Source organism: Macaca fascicularis, chromosome 3, assembly GCF_037993035.2.
Source record: "Macaca fascicularis isolate 582-1 chromosome 3, T2T-MFA8v1.1".
In the NCBI taxonomy this organism is placed as follows: domain Eukaryota; kingdom Metazoa; phylum Chordata; class Mammalia; order Primates; family Cercopithecidae; genus Macaca; species Macaca fascicularis.
This window is the reverse complement of record NC_088377.1, coordinates 143,728,452-143,746,733: the sequence shown is the minus strand read 5'-3', so window position 1 is coordinate 143,746,733 and position 18,282 is coordinate 143,728,452. Positions and strand designations below refer to the sequence as shown.

The 18,282-nt window shown below is 41.1% G+C and overlaps 1 protein-coding gene and 1 pseudogene across 4 annotated transcripts in view; both read left to right on the top strand.

Moving 5' to 3' along the window:
- RSBN1L (round spermatid basic protein 1 like) overlaps positions 1 to 18,282 on the top strand; it is a 100,339-nt gene that overhangs the window by 31,368 nt on the left and 50,689 nt on the right. The window lies entirely within an intron of this gene.
- Positions 3,393 to 6,095, top strand: LOC135969785 (farnesyl pyrophosphate synthase pseudogene; annotated as a pseudogene).

Below are 18,282 nucleotides of genomic sequence, written 5' to 3'. Positions count from 1 at the left end.
CTGAACTAGTTATCTGCTGAGCTATCTGCACAGTGTTTATTTTAATACATTCTCATCTGTTCTTTTATGCTGGGTCCCCCATCGTCTTCCTTTGTTTACTACTCCTTAATTTACTTGAGCACACCCTCAAATAACTTCCTGTGACAGCATGCATGTGTGGTAATTTTTAAAAAATTTTTGCTTGTCTGAATATGCCTTCCTGCATACTTGATTGATAGTTTGGCAGATTATAAAATTGTAGATTAAAAATTATTTTCACTTGCCAATTTTGAAGGCATTGCTGCATTACTTTCTAGCATCTGTGTACTGTTACTGTTGAAGAGTTCATTTCCATAGTTACCTGATCTTTTATGTGATCTGTGTATTTTTTCCTTTCCTCTAGAAGGTTTTAGGATCTTTTATTTATCCCAGTATACTGAAATTTCATAATTGTGTGTATAGTGTGTGTGTGAGGAGGGGACCACGGTGGTGGATTCCATTCTTTGTACTCATCCTTTATGAAAACTTTCGTTTGGGAGACTGATCTTTTTTGGGAAGATTTATTGTATTATTTATTTGATATTTTTCTTCCCTATAAAATTCTGAACTACTCCCCCCGCCCCCCTGCCGAAATTTCAGTTAATTTGATATTGGATCTCCTGAATAGATCCTTTTAGGTCACCTTATTTTGCTGTTTTCTACTTTTTTTGCCTTTTGTTCAGGTTTTTGGGAGATTATCTCGCCTTTATATTCTAACATTTTAATTAAGTTTTTCAGTTTTGCTATTATATTTTTAATTTTCCATATCTCCTTTCTAAATTTAATTCAGTTTAAGCGTTTTAGGAAAGTACAGTCAGCTTGTTTTTAGGTACGTCCTTTGCCTTACCTGGGATGCCTGAGTCTTGAAGCCTATTTAGTTTCTTCAAAAATGGAAGTTCAGTGTTTTCCTTAAGGGATGAGAGTGAAATAATCTCAACTATTTGGTGTGGGAGGACTGGGAAGTTTAACTCTTCTTTTTGTAAACTTTGAGTCAGTTTTCCTTAAGATAGCTATATGTGTGTTTGCGTGTGTGTGTGTGTGTGTGTATGTATGTGCAAACATATATGCATACATGTAATATGTGCATTTATGTGTATATACATGTATTCACACACACGTATATATGATAGTCTTGGGATCCTTTTATAGATTTTGACTGTTACTTTAAACATTAATGACTTCATAATTTTTCATTGTATGAGTATACCCAACTTTAATCAGTTCTTCATAATTAAAATTTAAGTTACTGGCCAGGTGTGATGGCTCACATCTGTAATTCCAGCACTTTGGGACACGGAGGTGGACAGAGTTCGAGACCAGTCAGGGCAACATGGTGAAACCCCGTCTCTACAAAAAATATAAAAAACTAGCCTGGTATGGTGGCATGTGCCTGTGCTTCCAGCTACTTGGGAAACTGAGGTGGGAGGATCACTTGAGTTGGGCAAGTCAAGACTGCACCGAGCCATATTTGTGCCACTGTACTCCAGCCTGGGTGACAGAGTGAGACCCTGTCTCAAAAACAAAATTTTTTTTTAAAAGTTATTTTCAGTTACTATTGTAAATAATGGGGAATGAGGACCCTTGTATAGCTAGCTGGTACAGTTGGCCGTCTTCATCTGTGGGTTCTGCATCTGTGTATTCAACCAACCATAGATCAAAAGTATTTGGAAAAAAGCAATGAAAAATAACAATACAACAATAAAAATGATATAAATTAAACAATGCAGTCTAACAATTATTTACATCGTATTTACATTATATTAGGTTTTATAAGTAATCTAGAGATGATTTAAAGTGTGTGGGAGAATGTGCATAGGTTGTATATGCAAATACTATGTAATTTTATATAAGTGACTTGAGCATCCACAAATTTTGGTGCGTGGATTTAGGTATTTATGGGGGTGTCCTGGGATGATGGGCAACTGTATTTGTGCAGGTTTGCCTCCTTTTTATTAAATTCTAGCAGCGGAATTATGGAATCAAAGGACTGATCTGTTTTAATGTTTGTTCTACATATTGTTAAATTGCCCTCCAATAAGACTGTCTTTACACTCATTGTGTAGAAGTACTTACTTCACTTTACCTTTGCCAGCATTCGTTATTCTTTTTTTTTTTTTTTTTTTTTTGAGACGGAGTCTCGCTCTGTCGCCCAGGCTGGAGTGCAGTGGCCTGATCTCAGCTCACTGCAAGCTCCGCCTCCCGGGTTCACGCCATTCTCCTGCCTCAGCCTCCCGAGTAGCTGGGACTACAGGCTCCCGCCACCTCGCCCGGCTAGTTTTTTGTAGTTTTAGTAGAGACGGGGTTTCACTGTGTTCACCAGGATGGTCTCGATCTCCTGACCTCGTGATCCACCCGTCTCGGCCTCCCAAAGTGCTGGGATTACAGGCTTGAGCCACCGCGCCCGGCCTTTTTTTTTTTAAATAGTCAATTTGATAGGTGAAAAGTGGTTTCCTACTGCTCTGATTTGTATCTCTTTGAATACTACTGGTAAGGTTGAAATTTTTTCCATGTTTTTTTTTTAACATTAGCATTCTTTGAAACTTGCTGTTTTATGTCCTTTGTTCCTTTATTTTTCAATTTTTAAAATTTTTAAAGTTTTTTTGGTATTGTAAAAGCTTTTTTTTGTTTGTTTAAACAAAGCTCTACAGATGGTGAAGATGTGGAGAAAGGGAACCCTTGTACACTATTAGGAATGTAAATTAGTACAGCTCCTATGGAAAACAATATAGCGATTCCTCAGAAAATTAAAAATAGAACTACCGTGTGATCCAGCAATCCTACTGCTGAGTATATACTCAAAAGAAAGGAAATTACTATGCTCCCATGTTCATTACAGCATTATTCACAATAGCCAATATACGGAGTCAAGCTAAGTTTCTGTCAAGAGATGCATGGATAAATGAAATGTTGATATATATACACTGTGGATATATTATTCAGCCTTAAGAAAGAAGGAAATCCACCAAGCAGGAACCCACATCCAGGAACAGAGCACTTTGCTCTTCCCTCAGACTGAATGGAGACCAGAAATCAGATGTTTATGCCCAAGAAAAGTAGGATTTCATTCAGCACTTCTCCCGGATTGTCAGGGTGCTGACTGAGAATGAGATGGGGCACCCAGAGATAGGAGTGCTATTGCCCGACTCGAGGAGGTCCTGGAGTACAGTGCCATTGGAGGCAAGTATCACCAGGGTTTAATGGTGCTGGTAGCATTCCAGGAGCTGGTGGAGCCAGGGAAACAGGATGCTGATAGTCTTGAGTGGGCACTGACTGTGAGCTGGTGTGTGCAACTACTGCAAGCACTCTTCCTGGTGTCAGATGACATCATGGATTCATCCTCACTCACCTGCCAGGGGCAGATCAGCTGGTATCAGAAGCCAGGCATAGATTTGGATGCCATCAATGATGCTGTGCTTCTGGAAGCATGTATCTACCGCCTGCTGTGTCTACCACAATTTCAGTTAGGAGAAATAAGTTCAATAGAGATACATGCTTTGTTGCCTGGAGCAGCCCTATTACCTGAACCTGATCAAGCTCTTCCTGCAGAGTTTCTGTCAGACTGAGATTGGGCAGACTCTGGACCTTATCACAGCCCCCCCGCCCCGCCAGGGCAGGGTGGATCTTGGCAGATTCACTGAAAAGAGGTACAAATCTATTGTCAAGTACAATTGATTCCTGTAGCTGCAGTCATGTATATGGTGGGCATTGATGGCAAGAAGGAACACACCAATGCCAGGAAGATCCTGCTGGAGATGGGAGAGTTCTTTCAGATTCGAGATGATTACCTTGACCTCTTTGGGGATCCCAGTGTGACTGGCAGAGTTGACACTGACATCCAGGACAACAAGTGCAGCTGGCTGATGGTTCAGTGTCTGCAACAGGCCACTCCAGAACAGTTACCAGATCCTGAAGGAGAATTACGGGAGAAGGAGGCCAAGAAGGTGGACCTGGTGAAGGCACTCTATGAGGAGCTGGATCTACCAGCTGTGTTCTTGAAGTCTGAGGAAGACAGACCCACCTTATGGGTCTCGTGGCAGTACACGGTGCCCCTAACCCCAGCTATCTTCCAGGGACTAACACACAAAATCTGTGAGCGGAAGAAGTGGCCTATAGACTGCAAGGGCAGGGAGAGGAGGCTCTCAGTAAATTATTGTGTAACCTTAAAAAACAAAAACAAAAAGACAAAAACAAGGAAATCCTGTCATTTCATTTGCAACAACATGGATGAATCTGGAGGATATTGTACAAAATGAAATAAACCAGACACAGAAAGACAAATGCCTTATGATCTCATTTATATGTGAGGTATAAATGAGTCAAACTCATAGAAAAAGTGTAAAATGGTGGTTACCGGATGCTGGGGGATTGGGGAGACGTTCAAAGGATACACAATTTCAGTTAGGAGAAATAAGTTCAAGAGATCTATTGTATATCATGGTGACTACAGTTAATACATTATAGATGTGAAAATTGCTAAGTAGATTTTAAGTGTTCTCACCACACACAAAAAGATAAGTATGCAAAAATTTTCTCCTATTCTGTAGGTTGCCTGTTCACTCTGATGGTGGTTTTTTTTTGCTGTGCAGAAGCTCTTTAGTTTAATTAGATCCCTTTTGTCAGTTTTGGCTTTTGTTGCCATTGCTTTTGGTGTTTTCGACATGAAGCCCATGCCTAGGGTTTTTATGGTTGTAGGTCTAACGTTTAAGTCTTTAATCCATCTTGAATTAATTTTTTTGTTTTTCGAGACGGAGTCTCGCTCTGTCGCCCAGGCTGGAGTGCAGTGGCGCCATCTCCCCTCACTGCAAGCTTCACCTCCTGGGTTCACGCCATTCTCCTGCCTCAGCCTCCTGAGTAGCTGGGACTACAGGCGCCCGCCACCACGCCTGATTAATTTTTTGTATTTTTAGTAGAGATGGGGTTTCACCATGTTGATCAGGATGGTCTCTATCTCCTGGCCTCGTGATCTGCCCGTCTCGGCCTCCCAAAGTGCTGGGATTACAGGTGTGAGCCACTGCCCTGGCTTGAATTAATTTTTATATAAGGCATAAGGAAGGGATCCAGTTTCAGCTTTCTACATATGGCTAGCCAGTTTTCCCAGCACCATTTGTTAAATAGGGAATCCTTTCCCCATTGCTTGTTTTTGTCAGGTTTGTGAAAGATCAGATAGTTGTAGATGTGTGGTATTATTTCTGAGGCCTCTGTTGTGTTCCTTTGGTCTACATCTCTGTTTTGGCACCAGTACCATGCTGTTTTGGTTACTGTATGCTTTGTAGTATGGTTTGAAGTCAGGTAGTGTGATGCCTCCAGCTTTGTTCCTTTGGCTTAGGATTGACTTGGCAATGCGAGCTGTTTTTTGGTTCCAAATGAACTTTAAAGTAGTTTTTTCCAATTCTGTGAAGAAAGTCATTGGTAGCTTGATGGAGATGGCATTGAATCTATAAATTACCTTGGGCAGTATGGCCATTTTCACGATATTGATTCTTCCCCTCCATGAGCATGGAATGTTCTTCCATTTGTTTGTATCCTCTTTTATTTCACTGAGCAGTGGTTTGTAGTTCTCCTTGAAGAGGTCCTTCACATCCCTTGTAAGTTGGATTCCTAGGTATTTTATTGTTTGAAGCAATTGTGAATGGGAGTTCACTCATGATTTGGCTCTCTGTTTGTTATTGGTGTATAAGAATGTTTATGATTTTTGCATGCTGATTTTGTATCCTGAGACTTTGCTGAAGTTGCTTATCAGCTTAAGGAGATTTTGGGCTGAGACAATGGGGTTTTCTAGATATACAATCTTGTCATCTGCAAACAGGGACAATTTGACTTCCTCTTTTCCTAATTGAATACCCTTTATTTCTTTCTCCTGCCTGATTGCCCTGGCCAGAACTTCCAACACTGTTGAATAGGAGTGGTGAGAGAGGGCATCTCTGTCTTGTGCCAGTTTTCAAAGGGAATGCTTCCAGTTTTTGCCCATTCAGTATGATATTGGCTGTGGGTCTGTCATAAATAGCTCTCATTATTTTGAGTTACGTCCCATCAATACCTAATTTAACAAAGGGCTAATATCCAGAATCTACAAAGAACTCAAATTTACAAGAAAGAAACAACCCCATCAACAAGTGGGCAAAGGATATGAACAGACATTTCTCAAAAGAAGGCATTTATGCAGCCAACAGACACATGAAAAAAATGTTCCTCATCACTGGCCATCGGAGAAATGCAAATCAAAACCACAGTGAGATACCATCTCACACCAGTTAGAATGGCGATCATTAAAAAGTCAGGAAACAACAGGTGCCAGAGAGGATGTGGAGAAATAGGAATACTTTTACACTGTTGGTGGGACTGTAAACTAGTTCAACCATTGTGAAAGACACTGTGGCGATTCCTCAGGGATCTAGAACTAGAAATACCGTTTGACCCAGCCATCCCATTACTGGGTATATACCCAAAGGATTATAAATCATGCTGTTGCAAAGACACATGCACACGTATGTTTATTGCGGCACTATTCACAATAACAAAGACTTGGAACCAACCCAAATGTCCAACATTGATAGTCTGGATTTAGAAAATGTGGCACATATACACCATGGAATACTATGCAGCCATAAAAATGGATGAGTTCATGTCCTTTGTAGGGACATGGATGAAACTGGAAACCATCATTCTCAGCAAAGCATCGCAAGAACAAAAAACCAAGCACTGCATGTTCTCACTCATAGGTGGGAATTGAACAATGAGAACACTTCACAGGAAGGGGAACATCACACACTGGGGCCTGTTGTGGGGTGGGGGGAGGGGGCAGAGGGGAAGGATAGCATTAGGAGATATACCTAATGTAAATGATGAGTTAATGAGTGCAGCACACCAGCATGGCACATGTATACATATGTAACAAACCTGCACGTTGTGCACATGTACCCTAGAACTTACAATAAAAAAAATAAAAAAGATAAGTATGTGAAGTAATGCATATATTTGTTGAATAGCTTGATTTAACCATTTTACAATGCATTCATACATCAAAACACCATGTACACCATAAATATATACAATTTGTATTTGTCCGTTTAAAAAGAAAAAAGCTCTGCTTAAGAAGGAAATTAACCCATTGTCTTTTGGGGAAAATTGTTTGTCCTATACTTACACTCAGAAAAATTGTGGATCCTTAATGTTAGGGATAGTTTCATTCAGTCATAGAACTTACTGTAAAAAATGACTAGGCCAGTTAGATAAGGGGACTAAATTTGAGAAACTATTCCCGGAAGACTTTAAGGACTAAGAATTTCCTTCTGTGGTGTAGCATGGCAAAGGAAAAGAAGGAAGGATTAATGAAGATGAACCAAGAGCACCTTATGAAAGAGAAAGTCATTGATTTACTGTAGAAAATAATGCAGTAATTTCTCACTTTATCACAGAAACTGTTTCATGCATAAAACAAGCATTTATTGAAAGAAAGCCTTCTCTACTCATGGAGTTTATGTGGATGGGGGGGGAGGAGGATGGTAAGACAGATGTTTGTAACCAGAATACAGTGTGAAATTTCCTGTAATACATATAGATAACCCAATTACTATACAGTGTAGTACTAATGGACCTTGTTTAGTTTCTTAGCACAGAAAAAATAAGAATTGTCCTTTAGGTGATTGCCAAAAGTTAGAACTGTTACCTCTCTTTCCTGTAGTGACAAATGACATCTGAGAATTAAGAGAGAGAATAAAATGAAATGAGACTCAACAAAAAATTTTCATTTTGAATAATTAAAATTTTTTTTTCTATTTTTGAGGTCATCAGTGTGAGAATGATGAGAGTTAAAAATTTTTGTCATAATTAAGGTATATTTTAGGAAGCTAGGAAGTATGTAGTACATTTTAAAAAGTCATGAGAATAATTAAAAAATGACAGTCTTCTGTTATCTGGTAGATAATTCTGAAGATTCCAGGTAAATGGATTGTTGACATGTTTATTCTAGTTTTTGTTTTAGAGATAGAGTCTTGCTCTGTCACCCAGGCAGAAGTGCCTTGACACTGTCATAGTTCACTGCAGCCCCCTGAGTAGCTAGAACTACAGGTGTGTACCACCGTGCCTGGGTAATTTTTTTTTTTTAAAGGTTTTTGTAGAGACAGTATCTTGCTTTGTTTCTCAGGCTTATTTTTTGATATTTACTTTAGAGACAGGGTCTTACTCTGTCACCCAGTCTGGAATGTAATGGCATGGCTATAGCTCACTGCAGCCTCGAATTCCTAGGGTCAGGTGATCCTCCCATTGGGTTTATTTTTACTTTTTTAGAGATTGGGTCTTACTCTGTCAGCCAAGCTAGAGTTGCAGTGCAGGGTTCATAGCTCGCTTCATTCTTGAACTCGTGGACTCAGGGGATCCACCTGGGTAGTTTGGTGTGTAGGCATGTGCCATCATGCCCAACTAGTTAAAAAAGAAAAAAAACCAACTTTTTTTTTTTTGTTAAGAGATGCCAGACGTCTTTATGTTGCCCAGGCTGTTCTCAAACTCCTGGCCTCAAGTGATTCTCATACGTCAGCCTCCTGAGTAGCTGGGATTACATGTGTGTGAGCCTGGCTCTTGTAACTGTATTTTGTACCTATTAATCATCCTCTCTTCATCCTTCCCTTCCTTCTGCCATTCCTAGCCTCTAGTAACCGCTTATCGACTCTCTACCTTCATTAGATCCACTTTTTAAGTTCTTACATATGGGTGAGAACATGCAGAATTTCTGTGCCTGCTTTATTTCATTTAACATAGTGACCTCCAGTTCCATCCACATTGCTGCCAGTGATGAGATTTCCTTCTCTTTTTAGGCTGAATAATATTCCATTGTGTATATGTACCACATTTTTTTATCCATTCATTCATTGATGAAACCTTAGGTTGATTCTCTGTCTTGGCTATTGTAAATAGTACAGTAAACATGGAAGCGCAGGTATTTCTTTGATAACACTGATTTCCTTTCTTTTGGGTAGGTTCTCAGCAGTAGGATTGCTGGATCATATGGTAGTTCTATTTTTAGTTTTTTGAGGAACCTTCATACTAGTTTCCATATTGGTTGAACTAGTTTGCATTTCCACCAACAGTGTACAAGTGTTCTCCTTTTTCTGCATCCTTGCCAGCATGTTTTTTATGTGTGTGTTTTTGGTAAAAGCCATTCTAACTTGGGTGAGACTATATCTCATGGTTTTAATTTGCATTTTCCTGATGATTAGTGATGTTGATTCTTTTTTCATGTACCTGTTGGCCATTTGTATGTTTTTTGAAAAATGCCTATCTAGATCATTTGCTGCCCCCCCCCGCCCCATTTTTTTTTTGAAATAGGGTCTCTGTCACCCAGGCTGGAGTGCAGTGATGTGGTCATGGCTCACTGCAGCTCCAACTTCCCAGGCTCATGTGGTCCCCCTACCTCAGCCTCTCAGGTAACTGAGACTACAGGTACACGCCACCATGCCTGGCTAATTTTTTCTTTTCTTTTTTCTTTTTTTTTGAGTTGGAGTTTCACCATGTCAGTCAGGCTGGAGTGCAGTGGTGCCATCTCGGCTCACTGTAACCTATGCCTCTGGGGCTCGGGTGGTCCTCCCACCTCAGCCTACCGAGTGGCTGGGACTACAGGCATGTACCACCTGGCCTGGCTGATTTTTCTATTTTTTGTAGAGATGGGGAGTCTCGCTACATTGCTGGGCTGTTCTCAAACTTCTGGGCTCAAGCGTTCCACTCGTCTTGGCCTCCCAACAATTTATGTCTTTTTTTTTTTTTTTTTGAGACGGAGTCTCGCTCTGTCGCCCAGGCTGGAGTGCAGTGGCCGGATCTCAGCTCACTGCAAGCTCCGCCTCCCGGGTTTACGCCATTCTCCTGCCTCAGCCTCCCGAGTAGCTGGGACTACAGGCGCCCGCCACCTTGCCCGGCTAGTTTTTAGTATTTTTTAGTAGAGACGGGGTTTCACCGTGTTAGCCAGGATAGTCTCAATCTCCTGACCTCGCGATCCGCCTGTCTCGGTCTCCCAAAGTGCTGGGATTACAGGCTTGAGCCACCGCGCCCGGCCAATTTATGTCTTTTAATTGGATAGTTTAGTCTATTTTTATTCAATATTTTTATCAATAGATAAGGACTTGTTTTCTGGTTGTTTTCCTCTCTTCTTTCTTCCTGTTTTCCTTTTGTGTTTAAGTGATTTTTCTCTAGTAGTATGTTTTAATTCATTGCCTTTTTTTAGGGTATCTATGGTAGGTTTTTGCTTTGTGGTTACTGTGGGGCTTGCAAAAATATCTTCTAGAAATAACAAGGTTTTTTTGTTTTTGTTTTTTTGAAATGGAGTTTTGCTCTTGTTACCCAGACTGGAGTGCAATGGTGTGATCTTGGCTCACCACAACTTCTGCCTCCTGGGTTCTAAGTGATTCTCCTGCCTCAGCCTCCTGAGTATCTGGGATTACAGGCATTTGCCACCATGCCCGGCTAATTTTGTATTTTTAGTAGAGACGTGGTTTCTCCGTGTTGGTTAGGCTGGTCTGGAACTCCTGATCTCAGGTGGTCCGCCTGCCTAGGCCTCCCAGAGTGCTAGGATTACAGGCGTGAGCCACTGTGCCCGACCACAAGTTATTTTAAACAGATGTCAACTAACTTTGATCAGAAAGAAACCAAGGAAAAACTTAAACAAACAAACAAAACCTCTTTAAGTCAATTTCCATCACATTTTGACTTTTCTTCTCTTAATGTCAATCTTTTCATATTTCCCATCTCTTAACAGGTTGCCATGGTTATTTCTGATAGATTTATCTTTTTTTTTTTTTTTTTTTTTTTGAGATGGAGTCTCACCCACTCTGTTGCCCGGGCTGGAGTGCAGTGGTGCGATCTCTGCTCTGCAACCTTGGTCTCCTGGGTTCAAGCGATTCTCCTGCCTCAGCCTCCCAAGTAGCTGGGATTACAGGCACGCGTCACTGTGCCTGGCTAGTTTTTGTATTTTTAGTAAAAATGGGGTTTCACCTTGTTGGCCAGGATGGTCTGGAACTCCTCATCTCAAGCAGTCTGCCCATTTCGACCTTCCCAAGTGTGGGATTACAGGCGTAAGCTACTGCATGTGCCCTGCCCATTTACCTATTATACTTGATGCCAAAAATATGAGTGGAATATACACCACAGTTACAGTGTTAGGATATTCTGAATTTGTGTACTTTTACCCATGAGTTTTGTACCTTCAATTTTTTTTTGTATGTTAGCACCCCTTTGTTTCAGATTGAAGAGCTTCTGAATATGTTGTTCTACTTCCTCCATGTATAGTTGTTGAGAGGTTTATTGTCAGGCTAATCGGAGCTCTTTATATGATACTTGCTTCTTTTCACTTACTGCTTTGTAAAATCTTATCTTTGTCCTTTTTCTCTGATAATTTGACATGCCTTGGGGTAGTCTTATTTTGGTGGAATATGTTTGGTGATCTCTGACCTTCCTGTGTCTGGACACGTATCTTTCTCCAGGTTTGGAAGGTTTTCTGGGATTATGTTTTATTTATTTTTTTTTTCAGAAAAAATTTAACAGGTTTCTTTATAATTATAAAGTTGAACTGCTGAAACTTGTTCACTGAAACATTTTGACTTGCATTAATGCTTTACATCCCTGCATTTATATTAAAAATTCACACACAAATGAACATGGAAAAACTGCCATTACCTGATTTCGGTCACCTGTTTTTCCATTCACAATCACATACTTAGGCACCTTTTGACCCCATGGTGGGGAAAAAAATCTAACATTCAGAACTACCAGTAATGGGAAGAAGATAATTTTTTTCTTTTGGGAGAATGAAATGTTTGCCATCATACTGGATTCTTGAGCATATTCCCCACCAATATGGTTTGGCTCTGTATCCCCACACAAGTCTCAAGATCTTGAATTGTAATCCACACCTGTTGAGGGAGGGACCTGGTGGGAGGTGATTGGATCATGGCAGCAGTTTTCCCCCATGCTGTTCTTGTGATAGTGAGTGAGTTCTCATGAGATCTGCTGGTTTAAAAGTGTCTGGCAGTTCCCCCCTCACTCTGTCTCTCTTACCATCTTGTGAAGAAAGTGCTTGCTTCTCCAGCACTATCGTGCTGCCACGATAGTGGGTTTCCTGAGGCCTTTCAAGCCATGCAGAACTGTGAGTCAATTAAACTTTTTTTCTATCTCAGGTAGTTCTTTATAGCAGTGTGAAAAGGGATAATACATCCACGTATTAGTGGTGTGCTAGCTGGATGTCTTTTGGCATAAATGGTTTTTTTTTTCTTTCTTTTGAGATGGAGTTTTGCTCTTGTTGCCCACGCTGCAGTGCGGTGGCGTGATTGCAGCTCACTGTAACCTCCACCTTCCAGGTTCAAGCGATTCTCCTGCCTCAGCCTCCTGAGTAGCTGGAATTACAGGCATGTGCCACTACGCCTGGCTAATTTTTTGTATTTTTAGAGAAACGGGGTTTCACCATGTTCACCAGGCTGGTCTCGAACTCCTGACCTCAGATGATCTGCCCGCCTTGGCCTCCCAAAGTGCTGGGATTACAGGCGTGAGCCACCGCGCCTGTCCCTTTTGGCATAATTGTTACATGTTTTGCATGGATAGCACACAGGTAGGTGTCTTCAAAAAAGGCCAACCAGTTAAGCCTCACTTGCCTCCTGCAAAGCACCAATAACTGTGCTCTGGAAGCGCAGATCTGTTTTAAAGCCCTGAGCAATCTGTTGCACTAGTCGCGGGAAGGGAAGTTTGTGAATCAGTTGTTCGGTGGACTTCTGGTAACGTGTAATTTCACGTAATACCAGGCCTGTGATGATGATGTGTCTTTACCCTTCCAGTAGAGGGCACACTCTTGTGAGCGACCTCCTGGCTGCTTTACCACACTGGTCGATTTGCGGGCAGTCAGCTTTGTAGGAACTATGGTATAGAGGCCTCCTTACTTACCCACCTTCTCCTTAGGCTGGAGCTCAGTGAGCTAGAGGTGGTGCCGGCCTTAGAGAGAGACAGTGGTGTGGCGGTGGCTGCAAACACAATTGAAAAGGATTATTTTTTAAAACAAGTTTACTGCCCCTTCTTTCTCCACTCTTTGAAACTACTCTTATGTTTGTTTTGAGGTTATTCGCTATATCTTGTTGTCATGCTTTGCTCCTTTTTATTCTTTTTTCTCTTCTGTGTATTTTCAAATAATTAGTCTTTAAGTTCACTGATTCTTTCTTCTGCTTTATTCTTTCTACTGTTGAGAGCCTGTAGTGCATTTTTCATTGCAGCAAATGCATTTCCCAGTTCCAGGATTTCTTTTTTTTTTCATTATTTCAATATCTTTGTTAAATTTCTCTGGTAAATTCCTAAATTGCTTATCTATGTGTTATCTTGGAGTTGTCTGAGTTTCCTTGAAACTGCTATTTTGAAGTTTTGATCTGAGAGCTCACATGTCGCTGTTTTATTAGGGTTGGTCACTGGCTCCTTGCTTTGGGGAGGTGATGGCTGCCTGTTTGCTGTTGTGTCTTGTGGTCTTATGTCTGTGGCTTTGCATTGAAGGATTATTTATGTATTCTGGTCTTCAGTGTCTGGCGTCTGGCTTGTTTTGGTCCTTACAGAGTTTATTTGCTTAGTGGTTTTGTGCGGTTGCCTCTCGAATCCCCTTAATTCCATATTGCTGCCTCCTTTTCAGCACTAGATGTCGCAGTAAGCCCAAGTTCGCCTATTTGGGGCAAATGTTCAGAGGACTGCCTATCCCCAATGACGGGGTGGAGGCGCGGCTGGCGGGGGGCGGGAGTTGATCCTACAAAGGATACTCCCGCCGTGTGGGAGGGCTGGCTGCAGGTTCATGCCCAGAAGACCCATGGAGCTTGCCTCCTGTGGTGTGGTGCTGCTCAACAGCCACCCTGATTTGGCCTAATTTTTTGGCTGAGATAAACTGCAGAGTTTCCTGGACTGTCTCCAGCTGCCATCAGGGCTTTTTCTCCCTACAGGCACTTGCAATGCTTCTTGTGGATTAAGGCAGGAATGGTTTTCCTGCAGGAGAACCCAAGATGGTAAAGAAGCTGGCTGTCTGCCTCATTCTTACGTTTTCTAATGTAAAACTTTGAGTCTTGGGGGATTTTTCCATGGGGTGCCTTGCAGGTCTGGGGAGGGGAATCACAGAAGTTGGTTTCTCTTACCATCTATTTGGAGTTTTAAATTTCCCTGTGGCCCTGGGGATCATCTGCACCTCAGGTTTGAGTTCTGGGATATTGCTAGCGATAGTCTTGATCCTGGATATTTGCTTTTGGTTTTCTTTGGGGAAGAGTGAAGCCAGATGGCTTCTGCTCTGCCATTTTGATAGTGCCACTTATTTTTTTTTTTTTTTTTAGCATATTGAAAATATTCTGCTGGCTTGTGGCTGTTGAGAAGTCAGTAGGCCTTTGCTGTTTTAAATGTGGTCTGCTTTTTCCTTTCACTTCTTTTATAGTCTTCTCTCTGTCTGCAGCTTCCATTGTGGTGTTTTTGTGTGTGGAATTCTTTTTATTCATTCCATGTAAGAGTTACTAGCTTTCTTTAATCTGATTTTCTGCCCTAATTTTGAGGTATGTATGGCTGCAGTTGGAAGGAGGTGGTAAACAGGGATTTCTTCAAGGTTTCTGGGGACCCTATAGCTGCAAGGTCAGAACAGAAGTGAAGGCAGTGTCCACTACTGACACCTTGGGAGCCCTCACGACTTTAATAATAATAGAGACTAGTGAATTTTATTGAAACCAGATGAGATTATTTTGTTGCTAATAACTGATGTTCCAAAGTGGTAGTTACAATAAGAATCAACTGGCATTTGTTGACTGTAAGATTCTTAGTGCAGTATTATTATTCATCTTTATTTCCTAAATCCATACATGCTTAATAGAAGTGTATTGGGTGAATGAGATACATATTACACTGAAGCGTATATGGCTTATACTGCTAAATCGTAAGTTCACCGTATTTCTGAAGATCCCATTTATGTTTTTTTTTTTTTTTTTTTTTTTTTTGAGACGGAGTCTTGCTCTGTCACCCAGGCCGGAGTGCAGTGGCCGGATCTCAGCTCACTGCAAGCTCCGCCTCCCGGGTTTACACCATTCTCCTGCCTCAGCCTCCCGAGTAGCTGGGACTACAGGCGCCCGCCACCTTGCCCGGCTAATTTTTGTATTTTTTAGTAGAGACGGGGTTTCAACCGTGTTAGCCGGGATCGTCTCTCGATCTCCTGACCTCGTGATCCGCCCGTCTCGGCCTCCCAAAGTGCTGGGATTACAGGCTTGAGCCACCGCGCCTGGCTTATGTTTTGTTTAAAATTATTTTAGGCTGGGCACAGTGGCTCACTGCTATAATCTCAGCACTTTGGGAGTCTGAGGTAGGTGGAGAGCTTGAGCACAGGAGTTTGAGACCAGCCTGGGCAACACAGTGAGACCCTGTCTCTACAAAAAATTAAAAAATTAGCTGGGTGTGATGGCGTGCACCTGTTGTCCCAGCTACTTGAGGGGCTTAGGTAGGAGGATTGCTTGAGCCTGGGAAGTCAAGGCTGCAGTGAGCTGTGGTCATGCCACTGCACTCCAGCCCGTGTGACAGAGGAAGACCTCCAGCCCGTGTGACAGAGGAAGACCCTGTCTCAAAAAAACAAACAAAATTATTTTAATGAGTTTCTTTTTATATCTTAACCTTTATGTGTGGGCTAAACACATACTTTATATGTGTTTAAAAAGTATGTGTTTAGCCCATGTTCATTTTTTCACATATATAATTTCCTTTTTGTTCTGGGTTGATAGTAACTTAGTCATGTATTCCTTCTTCTTTCTTCCATTCTTAGATTCCTTTGGCCGTTTGGGTTTAAACTATATTATAGGTCTGTTTGCATCTGTTCCCCCCACTCCCCTTTGTATTTACTTATTTATGCCTTAAAAAGTTGACCTCTTGTTTAGAGCAGCTTTAGGTTCATAGCAAAATTGAGCAGAAGGTACAGACTTCTCATATACCCTCTCCCCCAACACATGCATAGCCTTCCCCATTATTTTTTATTTATTTATATATTTATTTTGATATGGAGTCTTGCTCTGTCGCCCGGGCTGGAGTGCAGTGGCACGATCTTGGATCACTGCAAGCTCCGCCTCCCGGATTCATGCCATTCTCCTGCCTCAGCCTCCCAAGTAGCTGGGACTACAGGCACCCACCACCATGCCTGGCTAATTTTTTGTATTTTTAGTAGAGACCGGGTTTCACCGTGTTGGCCAGGGTGGTCTCGATCTCCTGACCTCGTGATCTGCCTGCCTCGGCCTTCCCCATTATTAACATCCCCTACCAGAGTGGTACATTTGTTACAACTGATGAACCTACATTAACACATCATTACCACCCAAAGTCTATCGTGTACATTAGGAGTCACTCTTGGTGGTATAAATTTTCATGGGTTTGGACAAACGTGTAATGACATGTATCCACCATAATAAAGTACGGAATATTTTAAATGTCCTAAAAATCCTCTGTGTTCTGCCTATATTCATCCCTCCTCCCCTCTATACCCTGGCAACCACTGATCTTTTTATTTAAAGTCTCCATAGTTTTGCCTTTTCCAGAATGTCATATGGTTAGAAGCATACATTATGTAGCCTTTTCACACCGCTTCTTTTACTTAGTATGTATTTACATTTCCTCCATGTCTTTGCATGGCTTGATAGCTCACTTCTTTTTAGTGCTGAAGAATATTCCATTGTCTGAATGTGCTACCTGAAGGACATTATGGTTGCTCCCAAGTTTTGCCAATTATGAGTAAACCTGCTGTAAATATTGTGGTACAGATTTTTGTGTAGACATAAGTTTTCAGCTCCTTTAGATAAATACCAAAGCCTGTGATTGCTGTAACATATGATAAGAATATATTTAGTTTTGTAATAAACTGCTAAACAGCCTTCCAGAGTGGCTGTACCATTTTACATTCCCACCAGCAGCAGATGAGAGTTCCTGTTGCTCTGTATTTTTGCCAGCATTTGGTGTTGTCAATGTTCTGGATTTTGGTCATTCTAATAGGTGTGTAGTGGTATCTCGTTTTTATTTGTGTTTTCCTGATGACATGAGGTGTGGCACATCTTGTCATATGCTTATTTCCTATCTGTATATCTTCTTTGGCGAGGTGTCTGTTAAGGTCTTTGGTCTTTTTTTTTTTTTTTTTTTTTTTTTTTGAGACAGGGTCTCACTTGTTCATCCAGGCTTGAGTGCAGTGGCACGATCTTGGCTCCCTGCAACCTCTGCCTCCTGGACTCAAGTGATCCTACCACCTCACCCTCTCACCTAAACCTCCCACCTCAGCCTCCCGAGTAGCTGGGGCTACAGGCACGCATCACCGCGCCCAGTTAATTTTTGTACTTTTAGTAGAGACGGGGTTTTGTCATGTTGCCCAAGCTGGTCTTAAACTCCTGGGCTCTAGCAATCCGCCTGCCTCAGCCTTCCAAAGTGCTGGTATTACAGGCTTGAGCTACTGTGCCTGGCCTGGTCCATTTTTAATAGTTTGTTTTCTTATTATTGAGTTTTAAGAGTTATCTTTTTTTGGATAATAACCCTTTATCAGACTCATCTTTACCAAGTATTTTCTTATAGTCTGTGGCTTCTTTTTAGTCTCTTGACTGTGTCTTTTGCAGAACAGAAAATTTTAATTTTAATGAAATCCAGCTTATCAATTCTTTTTTTAATCTATTGTGCCTTTGGTGCTGAATCTAAAAACCCAGAATCCCTGGTCATCTAGATTTTCTTCTGTGTTATTTTCTAGCACATACCACCTCTCCCAGTTGTTCCAGTACTGTTTGTTGAAAAGACTTTTATCTTCATTATATCTCCATTATATAGCCTTTGCTCCTTTGTCAAAGATAAATTGCTTGTATTTAAGTGGATGTATTTCTGGACTCGCTGTTTTGTTCCATTGATCTGTTTGTGTATTCTTTCGCCCGTAAGACATTGTCATGATTCCTCTTTTTATTTTTAAATAAAATGTGTAACCCTTATATTTAGTTTGACTTTTCAAACAGATAGTTTCTTGCTTTTATGGTGGCAGAGTTCTTACTTTTATTCTGAGAATTATGATGATAAGGTCAGTTACGAATGTTTCCCAAGTCTGAGATTAGACTGTGAAGGATAAAACCATACAAATTCTTGGTCACAGAAAGAAATGAATAAAAACTGAATAAGAATTCTAGTCTTGTTAGGAGTAATGTATTGTAGTAAACAGTGATGCCAGGGCACTGTTTTCCATCATAATCACTTCTGTATGTAAAGATCTAGAAGTGGCTTTTTCTTTTTTAT